General features: G+C 40.0%; 1 protein-coding gene across 2 annotated transcripts in view; it reads right to left on the bottom strand.

Annotated features, from left to right (window-relative positions):
- LOC133609496 (cadherin-18) overlaps positions 1 to 15775 on the bottom strand; it is a 234059-nt gene that overhangs the window by 188858 nt on the left and 29426 nt on the right. Inside the window, exon 1 of one of the 2 annotated variants that reach the window (XM_061965105.1) lies at positions 2207 to 3775. The exons of the other annotated variant lie outside the window; for it this stretch is intronic. The gene's annotated coding sequence lies outside the window, so the exon portion shown is untranslated. Of the gene's footprint in view, positions 1 to 2206; positions 3776 to 15775 lie in introns of those variants that run through there. 2 annotated transcript variants of the gene reach the window in all.

Raw genomic sequence — 15775 nt, forward strand, 5'->3', positions numbered from 1 at the left:
CAGTCCATGGTTTTTAATGTCAAAAGGGAAAGAACAAATATATTTGGTGGTATAGCTCGGTTGGTAGAGTGGCCGTGCCAGCAACTTAAGAGTTCCAGGTTCGATCCCCGCTTCCGCCATCCTAGTCAATGCCATTGTGTCCTTGGGCAAGACACTTTACCCACCTGCTCCCAGTGCCACCCACACTGGTTTAAATGTAACTTAGATATTGGGTTTCACTATGTAAGAGTGCTTTGAGTCACTAGAGAAAAGCGCTATATAAATATACTTCACTTCACTTCACTATTCCAGGCTTTCGCGGGCCACATAAAATAATGTGACGGGCCTTGAGATTGACACCTGTGTTTTAGACCTATGCCTTTGTAAGCAAACCATGTCTCCGCATACGAACGCTTCATTCACTCATTCATTTTGTATCACGCCTGCAGGCAAAAAGCAGGGCGCAGCATTAATGTGGGGGCGTAGCCCTTCACGTCACTTGCTGTGCAGTACACGACTCGTCACTTCTCAGCGCTTCAACGTGGGTGCCTTTTCTGTGTTCTTTTACATTTTGACAAGTTTTGTCCATCTTGCCAACTCTATACGAGTCCCCAAAAAACAATAGACCAGCGTTGAAAGGAGGAGGGAATTGCTTGTGTGTAGTTAAACGAACAACATTAATTAAACGTCATCAAAAAGCATGTTGTTTCAACGTTATATTTGTGTTGTAGAATATTGGTTGGAAAAGAACCAAAATTCAATGATCAAATCAGCGTTAGAACCCGACATTGAATAAACGTAGTCAAAAAGCATGTTATTACAACGTTGTATTTGTGTAGTGGAATATTGGTTTGAAAACGACCAAAATTCAATGATCAAATCAACGTTAGAACCCAACATTGAATAAGCGTTGTCAAAAAGCATGTTGTTTCAACGTTATATTTGTGTATTAGAATATTGGTTGGAAAATGACCAAAATTCAATGATCAAATCAACGTTAGAACCCAACATTGAATAAGCGTTGTCAAAAAGCATGTTGTTTCAACGTTATATTTGTGTATTAGAATATTGGTTGGAAAATGACCAAAATTCAATGATCAAATAAACATTGGAACCCAAAATTTAACAAATGTTGTCAAAAAGCATGTTGTTTCAATGTTATATTTGTGTTGTGGAATATTAGTTGGAAAATGACCAAAATTCAATATTCAAATCAACGTCAGAACCCAACATTGAATAAACGTCGTCAAAAAGCATGCTGTTTCAACGTTGTATTTGTGTTGTAAAACATTGTTTGGAAAATGACCAAAATTGAATGATCAAATCAAGGTTGGAACCCAAAATTTAACAAATGTTGTCAAAAAGTATTTTTGTTTCAATGTTATATTTGTGTTGTGGAATATTAGTTGGAAAATAACCAACATTCAATTGTCAAATCAACGTCAGAACCCAACATTGAATAAAAGTTGTCAAAAAGCATGTTGTTACAACGTTGTATTTGTGTTGTGGAATATTAGTTGGAAAACGACCAAAATTCAATGATCAAATCAACATTAGAACCCAACATTGAATAAAAGTCATCAAAAAGCATGTTCTTTCAACGTTGTATTGGTGTGGTAGAATATTGGTTGGAAAACGACCAAAATTCAATGATCAAATCAACATTAGAACCAAACATTGAATAAACGTTGTCAAAAAGCATGTTGTTTCAACGTTGTATTTGTGTTGTAGAATATTGCTTGGAAAATGACCAAAATTCAATGATCAAATCAACGTTGGAACTTAAAATTGAACAAATGTTGTCAAAAAGCATGTTGTTTCAATGTTATGTTTGTGTTGTAGAATATTGGTTGGAAAATAACCAAAATTCAATGATCAAATCAACGTCAGAACCCAACATTGATTAAACGTCGTCAAAAAGCATGTTCTTTCAACGTTATATTTGTGTATTAGAATATTGGTTGGAAAATTACCAAAATTCAATGATCAAATCAGCGTTAGAACCCAACATTGAATAAACATAGTCAAAAAGCATGTTGTTTCAATGTTATATTTGTGTTGTGCAATATTGGTTGGAAAACGACCAAAATTCAATGATCAAATCAGTGTTAGAACCCAACATTGAATAAACGTAGTCAAAAAGCATGTTGTTTCAATGTAATATGTGACAATATTTCCCGGTAATTGAATAGGTTCCAGAAAATACCGGGTAATGGAAAAAACTTACATCACGTGATCAAGTAAATGAAGAAAATAGCGTCGGTTACTCGGTGGTAAAATGAGGCGGTGAACCAAGCTCTTTGAGAACAGAAAAGGTGGCTAATCTGGAGCAAGAGAGCAGGCTCCTAAACACAGATTAGCTGGGAAGCTAATTAGGCCAGCAGCACTAAAGACTCCCAGCATGTTACGAGGGCGGGCTGTCAGTCATCCCCTCCCACCAAAGTCAACGGCGCCTCATGCTTTCCGCCGCTCTCTGTTTCCGGGCGCCATCTGTGCGGACTCTTAGCTCGCCACGCTCCTCAACAGTCGGGAGGCCCCGGCACGTTTACGAGCGAAAGGTGGACTTTCATCGTCCGGGCGTTAGGTTTTTAGGAAAGGCGGCGGGAGTCGCGTCGTGTTGTTTGGCCGCTTAACGAGCGCGGGGTAGAAGTTGGGAAAAGGCTCCATCTGCTGTGTGTTTTAATGGCTGAATTCTTGAGCGCTCGTCGCACGGCGTCGGTGCCAGCATGGAACAGACAGCGCCCATCTGCTGGCCCCGGAAAAAGTCTTCAAATGGAGCACTGGGACCGGCCAGTGTTTGTCTCCTCGTTTTTTATCGTCAAATATTTGTGGAATGTGACCAACATATGCTACTTTCTCAAACATGCAATAAAAAAAAACTACAAAAAGCGTCCACATCAGGCAGCAACAACACTGATATCATTAATTAGCAATTAATTAACTCACATATTGAACACATAGTGTTAAATTGGCATGGCATTACATTATCCTCGTGTCCGAAAAGGAGTAGGAAGAAGCAGAGTTCATTAAATTCTACTCATTCTCCATTTCTCAGCAATTCGTGACAATCTGTTCTCTTTCTGTGTTTAAATGTTTGTAAATAAGGAGAGAAAAGAATAACAATGCATGTAGAGATGTTCGATAATATCGGCCTAACGATATTATCGGCCGATAAATGCTTTAAAATGTAATATCGGAAAATATCGATTTTTTTTTAAATTAAATCAACATAAAAAACACAAGATACACTTACAATTAGTGCAACAAACCCAAACAACCTCCCTCCCCCATTTACACTCATTCACACTCATTCACACAAAAGGATTGTTTCTTTCTGTTATTAATATTCTGGTTCCTACATTATATATCAATATATATCAATACAGTCTGCAAGGGATACAGTCCGTAAGCACACATGATTGTGCGTGCTGCTGGTCCACTAATAGTACTAACCTTTAACAGTTCATTTTACTCATTTTCATTAATTACTAGTTTCTATGTAACTGTTGTTATATTGTTTTACTTTCTTTTTTACTCAAGAAAATGTTTTTAATTTATTTGTTATTTTATTTTATTAATTTAAAAAAAAAGGACCTTATATTCACCATACCGGGTTGTCCAAATTAGGCATAATAATGTGTTAATTCCACGACTTTATATATTGGTATCGGTTGATATCGGTATCGGTTGATGTCAGTATCGGTAATTAAAGAGTTGGACAATATAGGAATATCGGATATTGGCAAAAAGCCATTATCGGACATCCCCAAATACATGGATAAGTTATGCAACCATGAAGAAAGGAGGAAAATAAATAAATACATCCATCCATCTATCCATCTTCTTCTGCTTATCCGAGGTCGGGTCGCGGGGGCAGCAGCCTAAGCAGGGAAGCCCAGACTTCCCTCTCCCCAGCCACTTCGTCCAGCTGTTCCCCGGGGGATCCCGAGGCGTTCCCAGGCCAGCCGGGAGACATAGTCTTCCCAACGTATGCTGGGTCTTCCCCCGTGTATGTATATATATATATATATATATATATATGTATGTATGTATGTATGTATGTATGTATGTATGTATGTATGTATGTATGTATGTATGTATGTATGTATGTGTGTGTGTGTGTGTGTGTGTGTGTGTGTGTGTGTCTTAATATTTATATATATATATATATTTATTTTTATTTTTTTATTTTTTTATTTTATTTTATTTTATTTATTTTTTTCTTGGACACTGGCGGGCCAGATCATATCTTTGGAAAGTTCATTTATTTCAGTAATTTAAGTCAAAAAATGAAACCGTTACATTCTTTGGATTTCCTACACAAAGGCATTTAAAAATGGATTTCTTAATAATTGTATTGATTATCGTTTATCATGGATAAAATCCCAAATTCACTACCTCATCAAGTGTGAAAAATTGTTTGTGCCAGTGACGTGTGGTGAGGTTGATGGCTGGTGAGGCACTGACTTCATCACAGTCAGATTTACAAACATATGAACCCTAAAGAGTATCTTATTCACCATTTGATTGGCAGCAGTTAACGGGTTATGTTTAAAAGCTCATACCAGCATTCTTCCCTGCTTGGCACTCAGCATCAAGGGTTGGAATTGGGGGTTAAATCACCAAAAATTATTCCCGGGCGCGGCGCCGCTGCTGCCCACTGCTCCCCTCACATCCCGGGGGGTGATCAAGGGGATGGGTCAAATGCAGAGGACAAATTTCACCACACCTAGTGTGTGTGTGACAATCATTGGTACTTTAACTTAACTTTAACTTTACACATACAAACTGTAGCACACAAAAAAAGCACATTTAATAAAAAAAAAACAACGTTATTATGGTCTTACCTTTACTTATAAATGAAGTCCTTGCGCCGATCCTTCTGAACAAAAGCATCGATAACTTGTTTATACGTGGCCACCTAGAGGGCGCTATTATATAATCATTACCAACACTCTTCCTGGTTAAACCATGAAAGATGCACACACATTAAGAAAAGCGCCATGTTAATCAATTTTAATGAGATGCACCTGCATATACGACGTCAATTATTCGCAGTGTCTGCTGTTTTAGGTTGCACCTTCATAACCCTCCATAACTCTAATACGCAAACTGACGAGCAAGAAGCATTTTCGGGAGTTCAAGCTGCCACTCGTGTGCTTATTTGCAAACAAACAAACACAGAATTCCGCTGTGTGATGTTGAAAAAATAAAATAAAATAAAACTTGTGCACACAAGTTATTAAAAGTCTGTGACCCAGATACATGGCAAGTTTTTCAGTGCGCAGGTTTTAAAAAATGCATCATCACCTCTCGGGATGCCGCCGCACAACAATCTTTGTGTGTCGCCTCTGACTCAACTGTCGGGTTGGGTTTGTTTTAATTGCACAGGAAAAAATATAAACTTTGTGAGGCTTTCAGTAAATAGTAAACCTGTCTGTTTTGTTTATGATACATTTATGATGCCACATAAATGCCACCAGGCCCTGAGGGCGGTGATTCTCCAACCGTGGTACACGGGCTCCATCTAGTGGTACGTTGAAGAATCACTTGAATAGATATTCAAACACAGTATTACTGTTCAAACTGTGTGTATGTTACAGTGGCCAACATATTAAGGTAACACTTTAGTATGGGGAACACATATTCACCATTAATTAGTTGCTTATTAACATGCAAATTAGTAACATATAGGCTCTTATTTAATCATTAAGTACTTATTAATGACTTATTCTGCATGGCCGTATTATACAACCAGTAAGCCATTAACTAAGAGTGTTCCCTCAATAACCTCAGAATGATTGCTTATTAGTAGAGATGTCCGATAATGGCTTTTTTGCCGATATCCGATATTCCGATATTGTCCAAATCTTAATTACCGATTCCGATATCAACCGATACCGATATATACAGTCGTGGAATTAACACATTATTATGCCTAACTTTGTTGTGATGCCCCGCTGGATGCATTAAACAATTTAACAAGGTTTTCCAAAATAAATCAACTCAAGTTATGGAAAAAAAAATGCCAACATGGCACTGCCATATTTATTATTGAAGTCACAACGTGCATTATTTGTTTTAACATGCCTCAAAACAGCAGCTTGGAATTTGGGACATGCTCTCCCTGAGAAAGCATGAGGAGGTTGAGGTGGGCGGGGTTGAGGTTGGGGGGGGGGGGCAGCGGGGGGTGTATATTGTAGCGTCCCAGAAGAGTTAGTGCTGCAAAGGGGTTCTGGGTATTTGTTCTGTTGTGTTTATGTTGCGTTACAGTGCGGATGTTCTCCCGAAATGTGTTGGTCATTCTTGTTTGGTGTGGGTTCACAGTGTGGCGCATATTTGTAACAGTGTTGAAGTTGTTTATACGGCCACCCTCAGTGTGACCTGTATGGCTGTTGACCAAGTATGATTGGCATTCACTTGTGTGTGTGTGAAAAGCTATAGATATTATGTGTGTACCACTCCGTACAGCAACGTTTTAAAAAGTCATACATTTTACTTTTTGAAAGCGATACCGATAATTTCCGATATTACATTTTAAAGCATTTATTGGCCGATATCGGCAGTCATCTCTACTTATTAGTAACCCTAACCCTAGCCCTAACCCTTATATGTTCCCCTAGTGTCCAAATAACTCTTTTTTAAGTCTTTGTTACTTTAATAAGCAACTCATTAATGGTGAATATGTTCCCCATACTAAAGTGTTACCCATATTAAATATATACTTGTTAAAAAAAAAAAACACTGCCTTGTTTTTAATGAATACGTGGGCCTACTGCACTACTGTATTTTATTCTTCGTCATTATGGTGGTACTTGAAGAGCCAAGTGTTTTCTGAGGTGGTACTTGGTGACAAAATAACCACTGCCTTAAGGTATATAGTCTGACTGTAAATGTGGCACCCCCAATAGGTTGTCCTTAAAATATTGTAATATAATGAGTATGGTAATAAAGTTATCCTTACAGGGATGTTCTGATCAGGGGTTTATGCTGCCGATTCCAATACCGATGATCCATGACTTAGATCTTCCAATACCAATTCCGATCACATGTATCAACTTCCAATCTTTCAATGCATTTAAAGTGAATGCAAATGAACAATATCAACACTATGTTTAAACTGCTGAAGCTCATGGTTGTGTTTTATATAATATACCCCAAAAGGGACAAGCGGTAGAGAATGGATGGATGAATGGATATTTATACTGAAAACAAAGTCAATAGTACTCGATATCGAAACAAAATCTAAAAGTATTACCAACTACGCATTTGAATCGTTTGGGGTTTAGCCCTCAAATTCGTCATGTCTCAAGGGAATTATTCCCTGGGTTTATAAACATGAACAAAAATGACAAAAAATATTTTGAGAAAATAACTTATAACTGACAGATATAAGTAAGAACTTTACACTACTTTATATTAGAAATGGCAACAGCGGAGAATGAATGTCACATAACAAGAAGATAGAGAAAAATAAGAAGCTTATCGACTACGGTGTCGACAAAGACTAGAAAGGCGGACTTGCGCAATTTTTCGGGACTTATGCAGATCCCAAATACAGATCAGCAGGTACCAGAAGGTAAGAAAAGTTGCTTTTGCATAAGATTGCGAAACAAAACGGCAGATATGTCTTACCTTTTACACACCCCATAATAATACTCGTATGTTTAATGCGCCGACAATCCATCAAGAGGTGGAGCTTCAACGCTTACCAAAGTCGTACTAAAACATTTTGATAGATTTTTGAGCGCCGTGTGTAATGTTCTATATTTTCAATGGAACATATAAAATGTTGGTGTTGTTTACTTGAGTCATATTGCCAGCATACTGCAACTACACGCATCACTTATGTTTGATTATCACACAATGTACCAAATACAATTGCTTCGAGGTCGGTAAGCAAAACCAGAATTATTCCGTACATTAGGCGCACCAGGTTATAAGGCGCACTGTCGAGTTTTGAGAAAAAAAAAAGATTTTATGTGCGCCTTATAGTCCGCCTTATATCCTCTCGCCAACTCTTATTTATCGTTTTATCAATTGTCCGTTAACAACTGCTTACTGTCTGCCGTAATGCTATTCTAGCTACACTCCTTAAATACATTTATTTCTTGGTTTTGTTTCAAGCAAGCTTAGCAGATAACTTAGCCATTAGTATGCCTGCTCCTCAGTGTGTAGCATGTTTAGTCTCGTCCTAATAATACTTAAGGTGCTAAAAAAAGCTGTTTACTTGCCATAATGGAGGTGAATATTAATTTGGGGGAGATGTTCAATCCTCAGCGTGTCATCTCGGACGAAGCCCACAAATTGTTGCGTCTGACCAGTCTACCTCTCAGGGAATTAAAGTCACTGGTTAATCCCAAATTCTTTCAGATGACATATATGCAGAGTAGGAAGGACCATCAAGACAGAATAGGAATATTATCAAGTTTTACTAAAGCTTTAGGAGACCAACCCACTTCAATGCAGTCATACTGTCATCTCGGGATGGTCTAACATTCAAACAGGAAGAGACAACTTCTTGAATACGCAAACAGCCCCCACCCTCTCCAGAAAGGAATACAGTCTCATTGTTCTAATACAGATAAGATATAAGGGAGTACTCCAACGCCTACATTCCAAGCCTTCAAGGTAACACACACAGTTTACTTGCGGATATCAAATAAAAAATAGAAAGAGTAGAAATGGAAAAACACTAGCTGATTTAAACATGAATATTAATGAAGAAATAACTCTTAAACATATATGCATTCTCCACAGGAGACACACGATTAGCTGCCGGGGGACTAAAAATAAATAAAACGTCAGCCAAGGGGATCAGTGTTTGTCATCGGCATTAAAAAAGCGTTAATCGACAATGGCGTTCACATACTTTTTCACAAAAACTGTCTGATACAAATCGGTGGTCGATCGATCTGCACATCCCTAATCCTCAAAATTGTATAATTTTTCAAATGGTCAATGACGTAAGACAGGCCTGGGCAATTATTTTGCCTCGGGGGGGCCAAATTTAGAGAAAAAAAATGTGTCGGAGGTCTGGTATATCTATTTTTAGGAACACTAATACAACATCTCACAATAATGTCTGATTGAATGCTAAAAACGTTATGACAAACCGCATTAAAAAATTGATGAGACACCCAGAATGTACATGAAAATAAAGTATGTGGGATTTACAATATTATCTATGGAAGATAAAACACTGAATATTGACAACATATGAACGTCACACCCCCTTTCGATCAACATATTTTACAATAAAGCAAAACGCAACAAAAATGCAACAAACACAACCAAATATGAACGCAAAGCGTAAAAAAAACCCCACCTACAATCTGATATATGTGATATATCACTAAGCTTTAGAACTTTGTTGTAAAAATCTCCTTTCGCGTCTGTCCCTGACATCCGCACTTCAGGCTCTGGAAACACTCTGTGGAAACGCTCCCCACCCACACTGCTTGGTGCCTCGTCTAAGCTGCTGTGACTTAGATTACCATAGTAACTAATTAGATTACCATAGTAACTAGTATATAATGCAAAAGTGCAGATTCCAACCATTGAAATACATTGTATAGTTCAAGACTTACGGTCATTTTGAAAACATCACTGCACATCATAGTGGCAGCTACAGTTTTGATCTTAAAGGGGAACATTATCACAATTTCAGAATTGTTAAAACCATTAAAAATAAGTTCCCAGTGGCTTATTATATTTTTCGAAGTTTTTTTCAAAATTGTACCCATCACGCAATATCCCTAAAAAAAGCTTCAAAGTGCCTGATTTTAACCATCCGTCCATTTTCCTGTGACGTCACATAGTGAAGCCAACACAAACAAACATGGCGGAAAGAACTGCAAGGTATAGCGACATTAGTTCGGATTCAGACTCGGATTTCAGCGGCTTAAGCGATTCAACAGATTACGAATGTATTGAAAGGGATGGTTGTAGTGTGGAGGCAGGTAGCGAAAACGAAATTGAAGAAGAAACTGAAGCTATTGAGCCATATCGGTTTGAACCGTATGCAAGCGAAACCGACAAAAACGACACAACAGCCAGCGACACGGGAGAAAGCGAGGACGAATTTGGCGATCGCCTTCTAACCAACGATTGGTATGTGTTTGTTTGGCATTAAAGGAAACTAACAACTATGAACTAGGTTTACAGCATATGAAATACATTTGGCAACAACATGCACTTTGAGAGTGCAGACAGCCCAATTTTCATCAATTAATATATTCTGTGGACATACCCTCATCCGCGCTCTTTTCCTGAAAGCTGATCTGTCCAGTTTTGGAGTTGATGTCAGCAGGCCAGGGAAGCTAGGGTCGATAGGGGGTTTAGCTTGCTCGTCTGCGGGAACAAACTGTCGCCATTGCTTGCCGTGCTACCGAGGTCCTTTGTACCTGAATTGCTCACACACTCCGGCAGATTCAATGGGGGTCTGGCGGCAGATTTCTTTGACTTTATCGTTGGAAATGCATCTGCTTTGAGTGTCGCAGGATATCCACACATTCTTGCCATCTCTGTCGTAGCATAGCTTTCGTCGGTGAAATGTGCGGAACAAACGTCCAATTTCTTGCCACTTTCGCATCTTTGGGCCACTGGTGCAACTTGAATCCGTCCCTGTTCGTGTTGTTACACCCTCCGACAACACACCGACGAGGCATGATGTCTCCAAGGTACGGAAAACCGGAAAATAACAGAGCTGATTTGACTCGGTGTTTGAGAAAATGGCGGATTGCTTCCCGATGTGACGCCACGTTGTGACGTCATCGCTCCGAGAGCGAATATTAGAAAGGCGTTTAATTCGCCAAAATTCACCCATTTAGAGTTCGGAAATCGGTTCCAAAAATATATGGTCTTTTTTCTGCAACATCAAGGTATATATTGACGCTTACATAGGTCTGGTGATAATGTTCCCCTTTAAAGATCTAAAAAAAATTTTTTGGGAATGTCCGGTGGGCCAGATTGAAAAGCTTAACCGGGCATTAATTTGCCCAAGTCTGACGTAAGAGCAATCAGGCAAGTGTCCCTTGCAAAGTTGTTTTTTCTTGATGACGGCCATAATTTTCTTCCAATCTTGCTCAAATTCGACACACATGTGCTTGTCAGTCCCGGAAAGGTGTGTGCCAAATTTTGACGCAATTAGTTTCAACGCGCCTGATTTACTGTCGGTTGTTTTGCTGACGCTGTAATGCGGACGCTGTATCAATCTGTTGTGGTGAAGAAGGAGCTGAGCCGGAAGGCAAAGCTCTCAATTTACCGGTCGATCTACGTTCCCATCCTCACCTATGGTCATGAGCTTTGGGTCATGACCGAAAGGACAAGATCACGGGTACAGGCGGCCGAAATTAGTTTCCTCCGCCGGGTGGCGGGGCTCTCCCTTAGAGATAGGGTGAGAAGCTCTGCCATCCGGGGGGAGCTCAAAGTAAAGCCACTGCTCCTCCACATCGAGAGGAGCCAGTGGTGGTTCGGGCATCTGGTCAGGATGCCACCCAAACGCCTGTTTAGGGCACGTCCAACCGGTAGGAGGCCGCGGGGAAGACCCAGGACACGTTGGGAAGACTATGTCTCCCGGCTGGCCTGGGAACGCCTCGGGATCTCCCGGGAAGAGCTGGACGAAGTGGCTGGGGAGAGGAAAGTCTGGGCTTCCCTGCTTAGGCTGCTGCCCCCGCGACCCGACCTCGGATAAGCGGAAGAAGATGGATGGATGGATGGTTTTGCTGAGCGTGTTGGGCCGTGTGACAAATTTCAAGTCGACTCGACGTTTTGTGGTTTGAAATAGCAGAAAAATAACACAAATGACAAGTGTTCACCCTTTTGCGTGCGGCGATTCGGGAGTAGAAGTGTTGCGCCATGGGGTCTTGACACTATATTTGGCCACCCATCCAAATGATGAGAATCAGGTGTCCTAATCACTTGGCCCGGCCACAGGTGTATGCAATCAAGCACTTAGGCATGGAGACTGTTTCTACAAACATTTGTGAAAGAATGGGTCGCTCTCAGGAGCTCAGTGATTTCCAGTGTGGAACTGTCATAGGATGCCACCTGTGCAACAAATCCAGTCGTGAAATTTCCTCCCTCCTAAATATTCCAAAGTCAACTGTCGGCTTTATTATAAGAAAATGGAACAACAGCAACTCAGCCACCAAGTGGTAGGCCATGTAAACTGACAGAGAGGGGTCAGCGGATGCTGAAGCGCATAGTGCAAAGACTTTCTGCACAGTCAGTTGCTACAGAGCTCCAAACTTTATGTGACCTTCCAATTAGCCCACGTACAGTACGCAGAGAGCTTCATGGAATGGGTTTCCATGGGCGATACATCCAAGCCATACATCACCAAGTCCAATGCAAAGCGTGGGATGCAGTGGTGTAAAGCACGTCGCCACTGGACTCTAGAGCAGTGGAGACACCTTCTCTGGAGTGATGAATCATGCTTTTCCATCTGGCAATCTGATGGACGAGTCGGGGTTTGGAGGTTGCCAGGAGAACGCTACATTTCGGGCTGCATTGTGCCCAGTGGGAAATTTGGTGGAGCAGGAATTATGGCGTGGAGTTGCTTTTCAGGAGTTGGGCTTGGCCCCTTAGTTCCAGTGAAATGAACTTTAAATGCTCCAGGATACCAAACCATTTTGGACAATTCCATGCTCCCAACCTTGCGGGAACAGTCCTCTTCCAACATGACTGCGCACCAGTGCACAAAGCAAGGTCCATAAAGATATGGATGACAGAGTCCGGTGTGGATGAACTTGACTGGCCTGCACAGAGTCCTGACCTGAACACCTTTGGGAAGAATTAGAACGGAGACTGAGAGTCAGGCCTTCTCGACCAACATCAGTGTGTGACCTCACCAGTGCGCTTTTGGAAGAATAGTGGAAAATTCCTATAAACACACTCTGCGACCTTGTGGACAGCCTTCCCAGAAGAGTTGAAGCTGTAATAGCTGCAAAAGGGTCATCATATTGAACCCTATGGGTTAGGATTGGGATGGCACTTCAAGATTATATGTGAGTCAAGGCAGGTTTCTTACGTAATTTGGGTGACGGATAAGCTTGCTGCTATACCAACGTTGAGCACCGGGTGGCAGCAGTGAGGGGAGAGAATGTGAAGAACAAGCGAAGATCGTAAATTTCACCGCCGCCCGCCAAGTAAATGAGCGCTTCCTTCGTACTGACACACTTCTTGAACTCCTCAAAGGATTAATGCGTTTCTCGCTACAGGCAGTCGTCCAATCATACACTGTTGGGATTCCAATGATCCAATGCCAAGTAGAAGAGAGATCACAATGATTGGGAATGGAAATGTATTCATTTTGCCCGCGAGCGCCGCGTTCAGCTTCACGTGGGAGAAGTCTGCGTGCAGGCGCAGCAGTCTGGACGGCGTTGGCAGGCGCTCCACGCCAGCGAGAGCGCGCACGGCGAGCAGGTGGGCTTTTTAACCAGACGGGGGGGGGGGACCCATGCCTCTCGCGTTTGCATTTTCATACAGCGATAAGACGCCACCAGGTAGATTTCCCCTGCGAGTGCAATTTGAAGAGGTGTCACGCGGTTTGTCAAGTGTGTGTGTGTTCTTGTATTTCTACATTCTTGAGACATCAACAAGGAAAAGTACCTTCCATATGAGGACCGGTGAACAAGTTAGGACATAAATCATGGTCCCAAGACGGAAAACCATTGCATCTAATAGAGAATGTCTCATTTGCACCCCTGGTGGTGAAATCTATCAAAATAAAGGTGGTCCCAAAAAGGAGGGATTTTTCAAATTGACTGTGTGTTGGTTTTAAAAGTGCTCCCCCTATGGTCAACATATGAAATAACAAGTGTGTGTAAAAATTCGAAGTGCTCCCCTTTTGGCCAACATATGTAATAACGAGTGTGTGTAAGAAATTTAAATGCGCACCCTTTGGCCGAAATTAATAAAACACCGTATTTTTCGGAGTATAAGTCGCACCGGCCGAAAATGCATAATAAAGAAGGAAAAAAAACATATATAAGTCGCACTGGAGTATAATTCGCATTTTTTGGGGAAATGTATTTGATAAAACCCAACACCAAGAGTAGACATTTGAAAGGCAATTTAAAATAAATAAAGAATAGTGAATAACAGGCTGAATAAGTGTACATTATATGAGGCATAAATAACCAACTGGTATGTTAACGTAACATATTATGGTAAGAGGCATTCAAATAACTATAACATATAGAACATGCTATACATTTACCAAACAATCTGTCACTCCTAATCGCTAAATCCCATGAAATCTTATACGTCTAGTCTCTTACGTGAATGAGCTAAATAGTATTATTTGATATTTTACGGTAATGTGTTAATAATTTCACACATAAGTCGCTCCTGAGTATAAGTCGCACCCCGGCCAAACTATGAAGAAAACTGCGAGTTATAGTCCGAAAAATACGGTAAATATGGATATACAGTAGAGACATACTGTAATAACTTGAAGTAAATGATGAAGATTAAAAACCAATTACTGACAAAAAATACTAAAACAATTTTTATTAACTATAAGCAGTCTTTTTCTCACAGTGTGTCGACTTCTTTCTTATAAACTTGGGAGCACTCTCTGTTTCTGTAATATTGCAATATTTTCTCATACAATTATTACTGTTTTATGTAAAAGGATTACTTTTTAATGCAAAAAAGGTGGCATTTGTCATATACAAATCTGGCTTTTATCACAATATTGCCAATAGTTGTTGTTGTTGTTGTTCTTGTAAAATAGTGACATTTTTTTAGTAAAATGATGACTTTTGTCATAATTTTGCCAAGTAAAATTCCGATTATTGTTATAATATTGCCAACATTTTAAAGTTTTCTTATAAAAATGCGACTTTTGTCGAGTACAAATCTGACTCTTTTCATAAGATTGCCAACATTTTAAGCTTTTCTGGTAAAATTGCCACTGTTATTGACTAAAATTCCAACTTTTATCATAATATTGCACAAATGTTCTGTTTTTATTCGTAAAATTTTGACTTGCGTTGCGTAAAATGACGACTTTTATTATAATACTGCCAAAATTCTAAGTCTTTCTTGTGAAATTCCAACTAATTTTTCACAACAAGCTTTTTTATATTTGCATAGTATGTGTATATTATTAATGTTGTAAATACAAATCTTTATATATCTAGAAAGGGTGGTCCTAAAGAGGTAGGCATTATTCGGAGGTCTCAAGAAGGTAACAAATACAAAAATGTGTGTGTGTGCATGAGAGAGAGAGAGAGAGAGAGAGAGAGAGAGAGAGAGAGGAGAGAGAGAGAGAGAGAGAGAGAGAGAGAGAGAGAGAGAGAGAGAGAGAGAGAGAGAGAGAGAGAGAGAGAGAGAGAGAGAGAGAGAGAGAGAGAGAGAGAGAGAGAGAGAGAGAGAGAGAGAGAGAGAGAGAGAGAGAGAGAGAATGTGGGGGTGGCAGGTGAGCTATTTTTAGTACTGTTCATTTGCAATCTCCTGACACTTTATTAGATAAACCTGCAAATCTAATGCGTTCCTTTACAGAAAAAAAAATGTGTGACAACAGGCCAAACTAGAAAAGCTTTGATCAACTTCTTCATAGATAACCCTCCCCCTCTTAGCCTAAATCAGATCCAGACATTCTACACAATTTTTTTTCGACCTTTAACGTTATTACGGTAATCTACGTCACAGCAGCTCAGACCAGGAACAAACCACGTGTGTAGAAGCAAATGTGTACGTGCTAATATATAATATTGTAGATGTTTATTACACTTTGCATTCACATTTTGCTGTTTGTTACATTTTTGTTGTGTTTTGCTTGATT

Source organism: Nerophis lumbriciformis, linkage group LG07, assembly GCF_033978685.3.
Source record: "Nerophis lumbriciformis linkage group LG07, RoL_Nlum_v2.1, whole genome shotgun sequence".
Lineage (NCBI taxonomy): Eukaryota > Metazoa > Chordata > Actinopteri > Syngnathiformes > Syngnathidae > Nerophis > Nerophis lumbriciformis.